The following is an 11,080-nucleotide window of genomic DNA, read 5'->3' as shown; positions in this document are numbered from 1 at the left end:
GTGATGACATTCATTTCTTTCTTTGGAAAAGGACATTGCACTAATTCTTTTAAAAACCTGCTTGTGCGATGGGTGATAGTTTTAGATATTTTATATTCTTGCAGATTTATCCCATGAGCTTATGTGAGGGTAACACGACTGGGTTTCTGTTGAGACTGCTGTGTGCATAATTCAGGAATCAGCTGAATAAGATAAAGAGTACAATCATGGAAGGAACTCTTCATCCACTTGGCTCAGTTCAGAGATTTGGGGACAAAATAACAAAGATTTCTGAGGTCCGGGAGGGTAGAGATCAGATGTCTGTCTCTTGAGCCCCAGGTGGTTTCCATCTGCTGACATAGGTTGAAGGTCCTCAAATAATACAAGACCAGATGTCTCTGAGACTCCTCCCAAGTCCTTGCTTGAGCAGGTCATGACATTCTGGGAAACCTTGCCAGTGGAGCTGAAGATCAGAGCTGTGTCACCCCAGGGCCTGAAGGGGTAGATAGGGTGGGGAGATGTTGAAATGAGTGGAGCTGAGATGTGTGTGAAGAGCAGTGGAGAAAGGGGGACTCAGAGAATGGGGCTGAGTCTCTGCCCACTTTCTCAGAGTGCAGACCTGCATCCTTGTGTTTACAGGGGACCAAAGAAACCAGACTTCCCAGGTGGCACAACTGATAAAAACCCACGTGCCAGTTTAGGAGACATAAACAGACATGAACTTGATCCCTGAGTTGGGAAGATCCCCCGGTGGAAGGCATGGGAACCCACTCCAGTATTCTTGCCTAGAGAATCCTATGGACAGAGGAGCCTGACAGGCTCTGGTCCATGGGATCAAAGAGAGCTGGACATGACTGAAGCGATCAGCATGCCCACAGACAAAGCAACCAGACAGCAATACTGAGCTCCTTTGGCCACAAACGATTGTTTAAATATTTACAACTATTATTGTACACACAAATTTTAACTTCTTACAGAATTTTACATCCACGTCACCAGGTCTCTTCATTCTCCATTTCATGCCACGTTTTCATGAATAGGTCTTTCCCCAAATCACAATCTACTCACGTGTTTGCTGTTGTTGTTGTTCCACTGCTAGATTGTGACTAATTCTGCAACCCCATGGACTGTACCCACCCAGGTTCTTTTTTCTATGGGGTTCTCTAGGCAGGAATACTGGAGTGGGTTGCCATTTCCTTTTCCAGGGGATCTCCTGGACCCAGGGATCAAACCCATGTCTCCTGCATTGCAGGTGGATTTTTTTACCACTGAGCCACCAGGGAGACCTGATTGTATGTTACAGGATTTTTTAGGGGCTTGCACAAAGGATTTTTCGGGGGTTTGCCCTGCTACACAAAGAACCTGCCTGTAATGCAGGAGACCTGGGTTCGATCCCTGGGTTAGGAAGATCCTCTGAAGAAGGGAATGGCAACTCACTCCACTATTCTTGCCTGCAGAATTCCTTGGACAGAGGAGCCTGGTGGGCGACAGTCTGTGGGGTCACAAAGAGTCTGACACAACTGAGTGACTAACACTACACCTCCTACACAGGATTTTTTTTTTTTTCTGATATGAAATCTAGCTGTAACTCCACTGTGATTTTAGGATTTCTGCATCCTCAGTGCAATAAGTTTGTGCTGACTGAGAAATAAGTGATCACCGAAAACTTCCCTTCCTTCATGACACTGACAGTATGTTGTATAGTCTGAGTACATGTGGACCAGAGGGGTTGCTCTATGGAGAGAGAATTTCTTAGAACCTTCTGTGAATCATTTCTCTAGAATAAATTGTTCAGAAGTATGCTTTGGTGCTGCTTAATACATTTTAGTATTTCTCAAAGGTCTTCATCTTTGTTCTTGTTTTAGTGCTTATTTTTTTCATGGAATTTCTTGTGCACATCAAGCCTGGGGCTTGGACAAATGTTTGTTGACAGTTATCAAAGTCCTAGTGGTTCTCCACATGGAGTTGGCTCACGTTGAACAGTAATTATGAAAGAAAAACTAGGCATTCTTATCCTCTGCTCACATCCTCTAGGGTCTTTAAGAGTTGGGAGTTGATGTTGAAAACACCCATATTGTATTTATAGGGAGTTCTGCTAAGTTGGAGAAGGCAATGGCACCCCACTCCAGTACTCTTGCCTGGAAAATCCCATGGATGGAGGAGCCTGGTAGGCTGCAGTCCATGGGGTCTCACAGAGTCAGACACAACTGAAGAGACTTAGTAGCAGCAGCAGCTGCTAAGTTACCTGAGGTCAGGCCAACGACTAAAGGCTTTGCCACAGAGATAATGCACATGTGGATCCATGTCCACAGGTGATTCGTGTCTGGACCGGGGAGTGTGATGCCTGAAGGAGCCTCCATATTGATTACAGACAGTTACTTCAGTGAGTGTGAACTTGGTGAGTTTAAATGCTAATGCTATGGCTGCTGTTCCTCCCACATTCCTCATGTGTGGAATGTGGAAGGAACAGCATGTCACCTCAGGTGAGAAAGTCTACTGAGAGCCTTCCTGGTTTTCTCTCTGGTGCTGGGTTCCCTCATGTTTTCTAAGGAAAGAGCCATGACTAAAGCATTTCCCACAGAGCTGACACTCATAGGGTTGTTCACCCGTGTGTGTTCTCTCATGCCTTCTCAGGTTTGCATATTGACTGAAGGTGCTCCCACACCCCTGACATGTATAGGGTTTCTCTCCTGTGTGGGTTCTTTTGTGCAGAGTCAATCCAGAACACTGACTGAAGGCCTTGCCACACACAAGACACACGTGAGGTTTCTCTCCAGCATGGATTCTCTTGTGCTGACTAAGGCCAGAGCTTTGGCTAAAGACTCCCACACTGACAACATTCATAGTGCTTCTCTTTGGGATTGTTTGTCTCATGTTTTCTAAGGTAAGAGATTTGATGAAAATTTTTCTCACACAGGTGAAATTTATAGGGCTTCTCTCCTGTGTGTTTTCTCATGTTTCAGGTAGGAACTTTGAAGAGTTTCCCACACAAGTGGCCTTCGAATCATTTCTCTCCAATGTGGACCCGGTTGTGGTTTCTCAGAAAATAGCCGTTTCCACAGAGACTGCATTTGTTTGGTTTCTCTCCCATGTGAATCATCCTGTGTCATCTGAGGTTAAAGTAATTATTAAAGACTTTTCTACATAGAGGACATTCACATGATTTTCCTCTAGTGTGAATAGGACCCTATGCATTAAGAAATGATCCTTGACTACATGATTTTCCACACTGTTTGCTGACATGTTACCTTCTTAAGTGAATTGATGAATGTTGAAGTGAAGATCTAGAAGCTAATTCATCTCTCAAATTAGTTCATGCAGCAGGATCCCCTTGCTGGTGAGAAACCTGTTTTGGGAAAGGAGATATGAGGCTGTTGCTGGTTTGCCCATGTCTAGGCAGACACTTGTTCTTCTACATGTTCACCCTAGAGCATCAACCAGGAATAGTCTCCTGGTAAAATGTCTCCCGTGTTAGTTGCAATCATGTTGTGATACTCCCCTTCAGGCACAAACATTCTCTTTTATAGTTTCCAAACCCCAGATATCAGATTAATTTTGAAAACTTCAGTGTGTTCTAAAGACTAGGAGATGAACAATGTTCATGCTATTGACTTTTTTCCTTACATTAGTTTTAAGCTCATAATCAGTTAACCAATTTCAGACTATCCAAAAATTTGCTCTGAAAGAGCTTTATCTCAACTTACACATAGGCAACTGTGCTCAATTACCAACTTATCACACTGCTGGGTCTTTCATTTGGATGACTGAGGTTCCCACCCCTGAAACTTACTACTGACATAGTAGAGGATATGTGCTTTCTGGAGACACTTCACATGAATATAATTTCTTGTTGTTTAAGGGATCGTTCACTGCCTAAAGAATGGAAAAAATATAGATTTTAGAATGGCATTAGGGAAATAAAATGTAGACAACCACTAAGATCATTGAGTATGTTTCAAATATTGGCACTCAGTTGGAGAAACTGTATATAGCAAGGAATTACTCAATGTAGTATTTGAAAGAAATATTTTAAAAATCATTGTCTATTAGAAAATAAAAACAGAATGAAAATATAACAATGTAATGTGGGCAGGTGACATTGGGTCAGAAAATGGTGGAAAAAACATGAAATGGAAGGTTCAAGACAAGAATCACTATGTGAAAATTTAAGTGCAATAACTCCATAAGAAACCTCTTCCTTAAATACGAGAAAATGGCAGGAAGTAATATGAATTGTGATGATAGGGGCCCAGAATGATGACAACACGAGGAATATGCCCCAATGTCCTCACTTCCACTTTGGAATATATCCCTGCCTTCATCAGACTTTCATCTTGTATCTCCAAGAACTTAACACACCAGCTGAAACTGTTTTGCCCTGAAGCCCAGGCCCCTGACGCTCACCTGGACTCTGACCTTGGAGACCTCCTGCTCCTTCAGTCCACAGCTCTGTTCCTTGTTTCAGCTATGAAATCATATCTGATTTGCTAATTTGATATCCTGTTTGATTAAAAAAAAAAAAAACAAATGTGGATTTTGAGTGTGGACTAATTACCCTTTGCTGTGCTCAAGTCATGGGTAAGGTAGTGAAGACAATAAAGAGATAATTGAAGGTTAGTGCAGGTAACATCTTCACCGGACAGAACAGTGAAGGTCCTTCAGCAGACCAGGAGGAAACCCAGAGCAGCAGCAAAAACAGTGAGGCTGTCTAAGGCTGATGCCCGTGCACCAGTTCAGAGAGAGGCCACAGAATCCTCATTCTTTTCCAAATGGGAAAGATCAAAAGACTCTACAGTGGGCTGAATATTCCTGTCAAACAGGATCCAGTAGTGATTCACCTTATAGGAAGAATCGAAATTATGTCATATACAGGACTCCGGTGGTAAGTCTTCATGGAGTGATTCGAACAGAAGAATTATTATTTTAAATATGTGATCCTTTTATTTATGCATTAAAATGTCCATTGAATCCCCAGTCCTGTTCTGAATGTTGAGACTAAGTACCAATAAAGATATGAAAGCGGGGGCTGGGCAGGGAGGTGCGGCACAGGCTGCATTGCTTAGAGTAAGGATCTGGCCTGAATACCCAGAGTGCTATCTGAGCGAAATAATTTAGGCTAGCAAACCAGACTGTGGGATATCTACCACGTGAAAAGCCAGCCCTAACCTAAGACACTGCCAGGCCCGCACATGGAACAAAGAACTAAACAGAGATAGCTGGCTGCAGACCATCCCCCTCTGGTGACAGGCAGCCAGAGCCAGAAGGGGGCAATTGCAGCCCCACAGAGACATTATCTATAAAACTGTAAGCAGGCTTTTTTGCTAACTAAAACTTCTTGGGGGTCTGGACAGTCAACATCCGCCTGAGAAGGTGCACCGGTTGTACACCTAGATAACCGAGCAGCGGGGAGGCGATAAGTCGCAGCAATAGTGCTCGCCAAACACCTCATCACCTGAGCTGCTCGGACCTGGGAAGGGCACAAAAAGCAGGCCTAACCGAGTCTGCGCCTCTGAAGACTACCCAAGTGCCTGAACCTGAGCGGCTTGGAGCCGGGAGGTGCAAGCAGCCCAGGGCCAGCCATGGATGGTTCTGGGGGAACAACCTAGAGCCTGAGCAGTGTGGGCAGGGAGGCTACACGCGCCATGACTGGGGGCAGACCCAGTGTGGCTGAGGCACTGTGAGCACACGCCAGTGTTATTTGTTTGCAGCGTCCCTCCCTCCCCACTGCTCGACTGAACAAGTGAGCCTAAAAAAAAATAAAAGTGTCCACCACCGTTCCCTTTGTGTCTGGGCGGAAACCAGACACCAAAGAGACCAGCAAACAGAAGAAGCTATAACAGAGGGAATCGCCTTGCAAGCTACAGGCCATAGATTAAAACCTGTGGTTAGTACCGACTACATAGGAAGGGGCCTATAGATCTTGAGAAATATAAGTTGGACCAAGGAACTAGCCAAAAGTGAACTGACCCCACAATACTCACAACAAAACCAGAGGAAGTCCTAGATACATTTTTATATTTTTATGATCATTCTTTCTTTCTTTATTTTTTAATTAAAAAAAATTTAAGTCCTCTATTATTCCTTTAATTTTCACTTTTATAACCTACTATTACTTTGCAAAAAAAAAAAGACCCTATTTTTTAAAGCAAACTTCATATTTTTTTTTTATAATTTTTGTGACCTTTTTTTTTATTTTCTTCTTTTCTTTAACATTGTATTTTTGAAATTCCAATCTCTACTCTAGATTTTTAATTTTAGATTTTTGGTATTTGTTATCAATTTTGTACCTATATTTTCGTTATAATTTTTGTGACTTTTTGTTTGTTTGTTTTCTCTCTTTCTTTTCCTTCTTCTTTTCTTTAACATTGTATTTTTGAAATTCCAAACTCTACTCTAGATTTTTAACTTTTGCTTTTATGTATTTGTTACGAATTTTGTACCTTTAAGAACCCAATCTTCAGTACCCATTTTTCACTAGGGAGCGAGATTACTGGCTTGACTGCTCTCTCTCCCTTTGGACTCTCCTTTTTCTCCACCGGGTTGCCTGTGTCTCCTCCCTAACCTCTCTCTACTCTACCCAACTCTGTGAATTTCTGTGTTTTCCAGACGGTGGAGAACACTTAGGGAACTGATTACTGGCTGGATCTGTCTCCCTCTTTTTCGTTTCCCCCTTTTATCCTCCTGGCCACCTCTGTCTCCTTCCTCCTTCTTCTCTTCTCTGTATAACTCCATGAACATCTCTGAGTGGTCCAGTTGTGGAGTGCACATAAGGAAGCGATTACTGGCTAGCCCACTCTCTCCTCTATTGATTCCACCTCATCTCATTCGGGTCACCTCTAACTCCCTCCTCCCTCTTCTCCATGTAACACTGTGAACCTCTCTGGGTGACCCTCATGGTGGAGAAACTTTTCATCTTTAATGTAGATGTTTTATCAATGGTGCTGTATAGAAGGAGAAGTTTTGAAACTACTGTAAATATAAGACCGATAACTGGAAGCAGGAGGCTTAAGTCCAAACCCTGACTCCAGGGAACTCCTCACTCCAGGGATCATTAATTGACAGGAGTTCATCAAACGCCTCCATACATACACTGAAACCAAGCACCACACAAGAGACAACAAGTTCCAGGGCAAGACATACCAGGCAAATTCTCCAGCAACACAGGAACACAGCCCTGAGCTCCAAGACACAGGCTGCCCAAAGTCACCCCAAAACCATAGACATCTCATAACTCACGACTGGACACTTCATTGCACTCCAGAGAGAAGAAATCCAGCTCCACCCACCAGAACACCGACACAAGCTTCCCTAACCAAGAAACCTCGACAAGCCACCTGTACAACCCCACCCACAGTGAGGAAATTCCACAATAAAGAGAATTCCACAAACTGCCAGAATACAGAAAGGACACCCCAAACTCAGCAATTTAAACAAGATGAAGAGACAGAGGAATACCCAGCAGGTAAAGGAACAGGATAAATGCCCACCAAACCAAACAAAAGCCAAAGAGATAGGGAATCTACCTGATAAAGAATTCCGAATAATGATAGTGAAATTGATCCAAAATCTTGAAATTAAAATGGAATCACAGATAAATAGCCTGGAGACAAGGATTGAGAAGATGCAAGAAAGGTTTAACAAGGACCTAGAAGAAATAAAAAAGAGTCAATATATAATGAATAATGCAATAAATGAGATAAAAAAACACTCTGGAGGCAACAAATAGTAGAATAACAGAGGCAGAAGATAGGATTAGTGAATTAGAAGATAGAATGGTAGAAATAAATGAATCAGAGAGGATAAAAGAAAAACAAATTAAAAGAAATGAGGACAATCTCAGAGACCTCCAGGACAATATTAAATGCTACAACATTCGAATCATAGGGGTCCCAGAAGAAGAAGACAAAAAGAAAGACCATGAGAAAATACTTGAGGAGATAATAGTTGAAAACTTCCCTAAAATGGGGAAGGAAATAATGACCCAAGTCCGAGAAACCCAGAGAGTCCCAAACAGGATAAACCCAAAGTGAAACACCCCAAGACACATATTAATCAAATTAACAAAGACCAAACACAAAGATCAAATATTAAAAGCAGCAAGGGAAAAACAACAAATAACACACAAGGGAATTCCCATAAGGATAACAGCTGATTTTTCCATAGAAACTCTTCAAGCCAGGAGGGAATGTCAAGACATACTTTAAGTGATGAAAGAAAATAACCTACAGCCCAGATTATTGTACCCAGCAAGGATCTCATTCAAATATGAAGGAGAAATCAAAAGCTTTACAGACAAGCAAAAGCTGAGAGAATTCAGCACCACCAAACCAGCTATCCAACAAACACTAAAGGATATTCTCTAGACCAGAAACACAAAAACAGTGTATCAACAATAAAGTAAATGGCAATGGGATCATACTTACCAACAATTATCTTAAACGTAAATGGGTTGAATGCCCCAACCAAAAGACAAAGACTGGCTGAATGGATACAAAAACAAGACCCCTACATATGCTGTCTACAAGAGACCCACCTCAAAACAGGGGACACATACAGACTGAAAGTGAAGGGCTGGAAAAAGAATTTCCATGCAAATAAGGACCAAGAGAAAGCAGGAGTAGCAATACTCGTATCAGATAAAATAGACTTTAAAACAAAGGCTGTGAAAAGAGACAAAGACGGTCACTACATAATGATCAAAGGTTCAATCCAAGAAGAAGATATAACAATTATAAATATATATGCACCCAACACGGGAGCACCGCAATATGTAAGACAAATGCTAACAAGTATGAAAGGAGAAATTAACAAGAACACAATAAAAGTGGGAGACTTTAATACCCCACTCACACCAATGGACAGATCAGTTAAACAGAAAATTAACAAGGAAACACAAACTTTAAATGATACAATAGACCAGTTAGACCTAATTGATATCTATAGGACATTTCATCCCAAAACAATGAATTTCACCAATTTTTCAAGCACACATGGAACCTTCTCCAGGATAGATCACATCCTGGGCCATAAATCTAGCCTTGGTAAATCAAAAACATTGAAATCATTCCAAGCATCTTTTCTGACCACAATGCAGTAAGATTAGATCTCAATTACAGAAGAAAAACTATTAAAAATTCCAACATATGGAGGCTGAACAACACGCTGCTGAATAACCAACAAATCACAGAAGAAATCAAAATTTGCATAGAAACGAATGAAAATGAAAACACAACAACCCAAAACCTGTGGGACACTGTAAAAGCAGTCCTAAGGGGAAAGTTCATAGCAATACAGGCATACCTCAAGAAACAAGAAAAACGTCAAATAAATAACCTAACTCTATACCTAAAGCAACTAGAAAAGGAAGAAATGAAGAACCCCAGGGTTAGTAGAAGGAATGAAATCTTAAAAATTAGGGCAGAAATAAATGCAAAAGAAACAAAAGAGACCATAGCAAAAACCAACAAAGCCAAAAGCTGGTTCTTTGAAAGGATAAATAAAATTGACAAACCATTAGCCAGACTCATCAAGAAACAAAGGGAGAAAAATCAAATCCATAAAATTAGAAATGGAAATGGAGAGATCACAACAGACAACACAGAAATACAAAGGATCATAAGAGACTACTATCAACAATTATATGCCAATACAATGGGCAACGTGGAAGAAATGGACAAATTCTTAGAAAAGTACAACTTTCCAAAGCTGGACCAGGAAGAAGTAGAAAATCTTAACAGATGCATCACAAGCACAGAAATTGAAACTGTAATCAGAAATCTTCCAGGAAACAAAAGCCCAGGTCCAGATTGCTTCACAGCTGAATTCTTCCAAAAATTTAGAGAAGAGCTAACACCTATCCTACTCAAACTCTTCCAGAAAATTGCAGAGGAAGGTAAACTTCCAAACTCATTCTATGAGGCCACCATCACCCTAATACCAAAACCTGACAAAGATGCCACAAAAAAAGAAAACTACAGGCCAATATCACTGATGAACATAGATGCAAAAATCCTTAACAAAATTTTAGCAATCAGAATCCAACAACACATTAAAAACATCATACACCATGACCAAATGGGCTTTATCCCAGGGATGCAAGGATTCTTCAATATCCGCAAATCAATCAATTAACAAATTGAAAAATAAAAACCATATGATTATCTCAATAGATGCAGAGAAAGCCTTTGATGAAATTCAACATCCATTTATGATAAAAACTCTCCAGAAATCAGAAATAGAAGGAACATACCTCAACATAATAAAACTATATATGACAAACCCACAGCAAACATTATCCTCAGTGGTGAAAAATTGAAAGCATTTCCTCTAAAGTCAGGAACAAGACAAGGGTGCCCACTTTCACCATTACTATTCAACATAGTTTTGGAAATTTTGGCCACAGCAATCAGAGCAGAAAAAGAAATAAAAGGAATCCAAATTGGAAAAGAAGAAGTAAAACTCTCACTGTTTGCAGATAACATGATCCTCTACCTAGAAAACCCTAAAGACTCCACCAGAAAATTACTAGAACTAATCAATGAATATAGTAAAGTTGCAGGATATAAAATCAACACACAGAAATCCCTTGCATTCCTATACACTAATAATGAGAAAACAGAAAGAGAAATTAAGGAAATAATTCCATTCACCATTGCAATGGAAAGAATAAAATACTCAGGACTATATCTACCTAAAGAAACTAAAGACCTATATATAGAAAACTATAAAACACTGGTGAAAGAAATCAAAGAGGACACTAATAGATGGAGAAATATACAATGTTCATGGATTGGAAGAATCAATATAGTGAAAATGAGTATACTACCCAAAGCAATTTATAGATTCAATGCAATCCCTATCAAGCTACCAACGGTATTCTTCACAGAGCTAGAACAAATAATTTCACAATTTGTATGGAAATACAAAAAACCTCGAATAGCCAAACCTATCTTGAGAAAGAAGAATGGAACTGGAGGAATCAACCAACCTGACCTCAGGCTCTACTACAAAGCCACAGTCATCAAGACAGTATGGTACTGGCACAAAGACGGAAATATCGATCAATGGAACAAAATAGAAAGCCCAGAGATAAATCCACGTG

The 11,080-nt window shown here is 40.6% G+C and overlaps 1 pseudogene; it reads right to left on the bottom strand.

The window, feature by feature from the left end:
• Window positions 1-1,871: 1,871 nt before the first annotated feature.
• On the bottom strand, window positions 1,872-3,201 carry LOC147343483 (uncharacterized; annotated as a pseudogene).
• Between the last annotated feature and the right edge of the window lie 7,879 nt (window positions 3,202-11,080).

The sequence above is a fragment of the Bos grunniens genome, chromosome 27, assembly GCF_055505025.1.
Source record: "Bos grunniens cultivar Pamir isolate PY7600 chromosome 27, Bosgru_T2T1.0, whole genome shotgun sequence".
Classification (NCBI taxonomy): Eukaryota; Metazoa; Chordata; class Mammalia; order Artiodactyla; family Bovidae; genus Bos; species Bos grunniens.
Note: the sequence above shows the minus strand (reverse complement) of the source record. Positions and strands in the feature narration are given on the sequence as shown.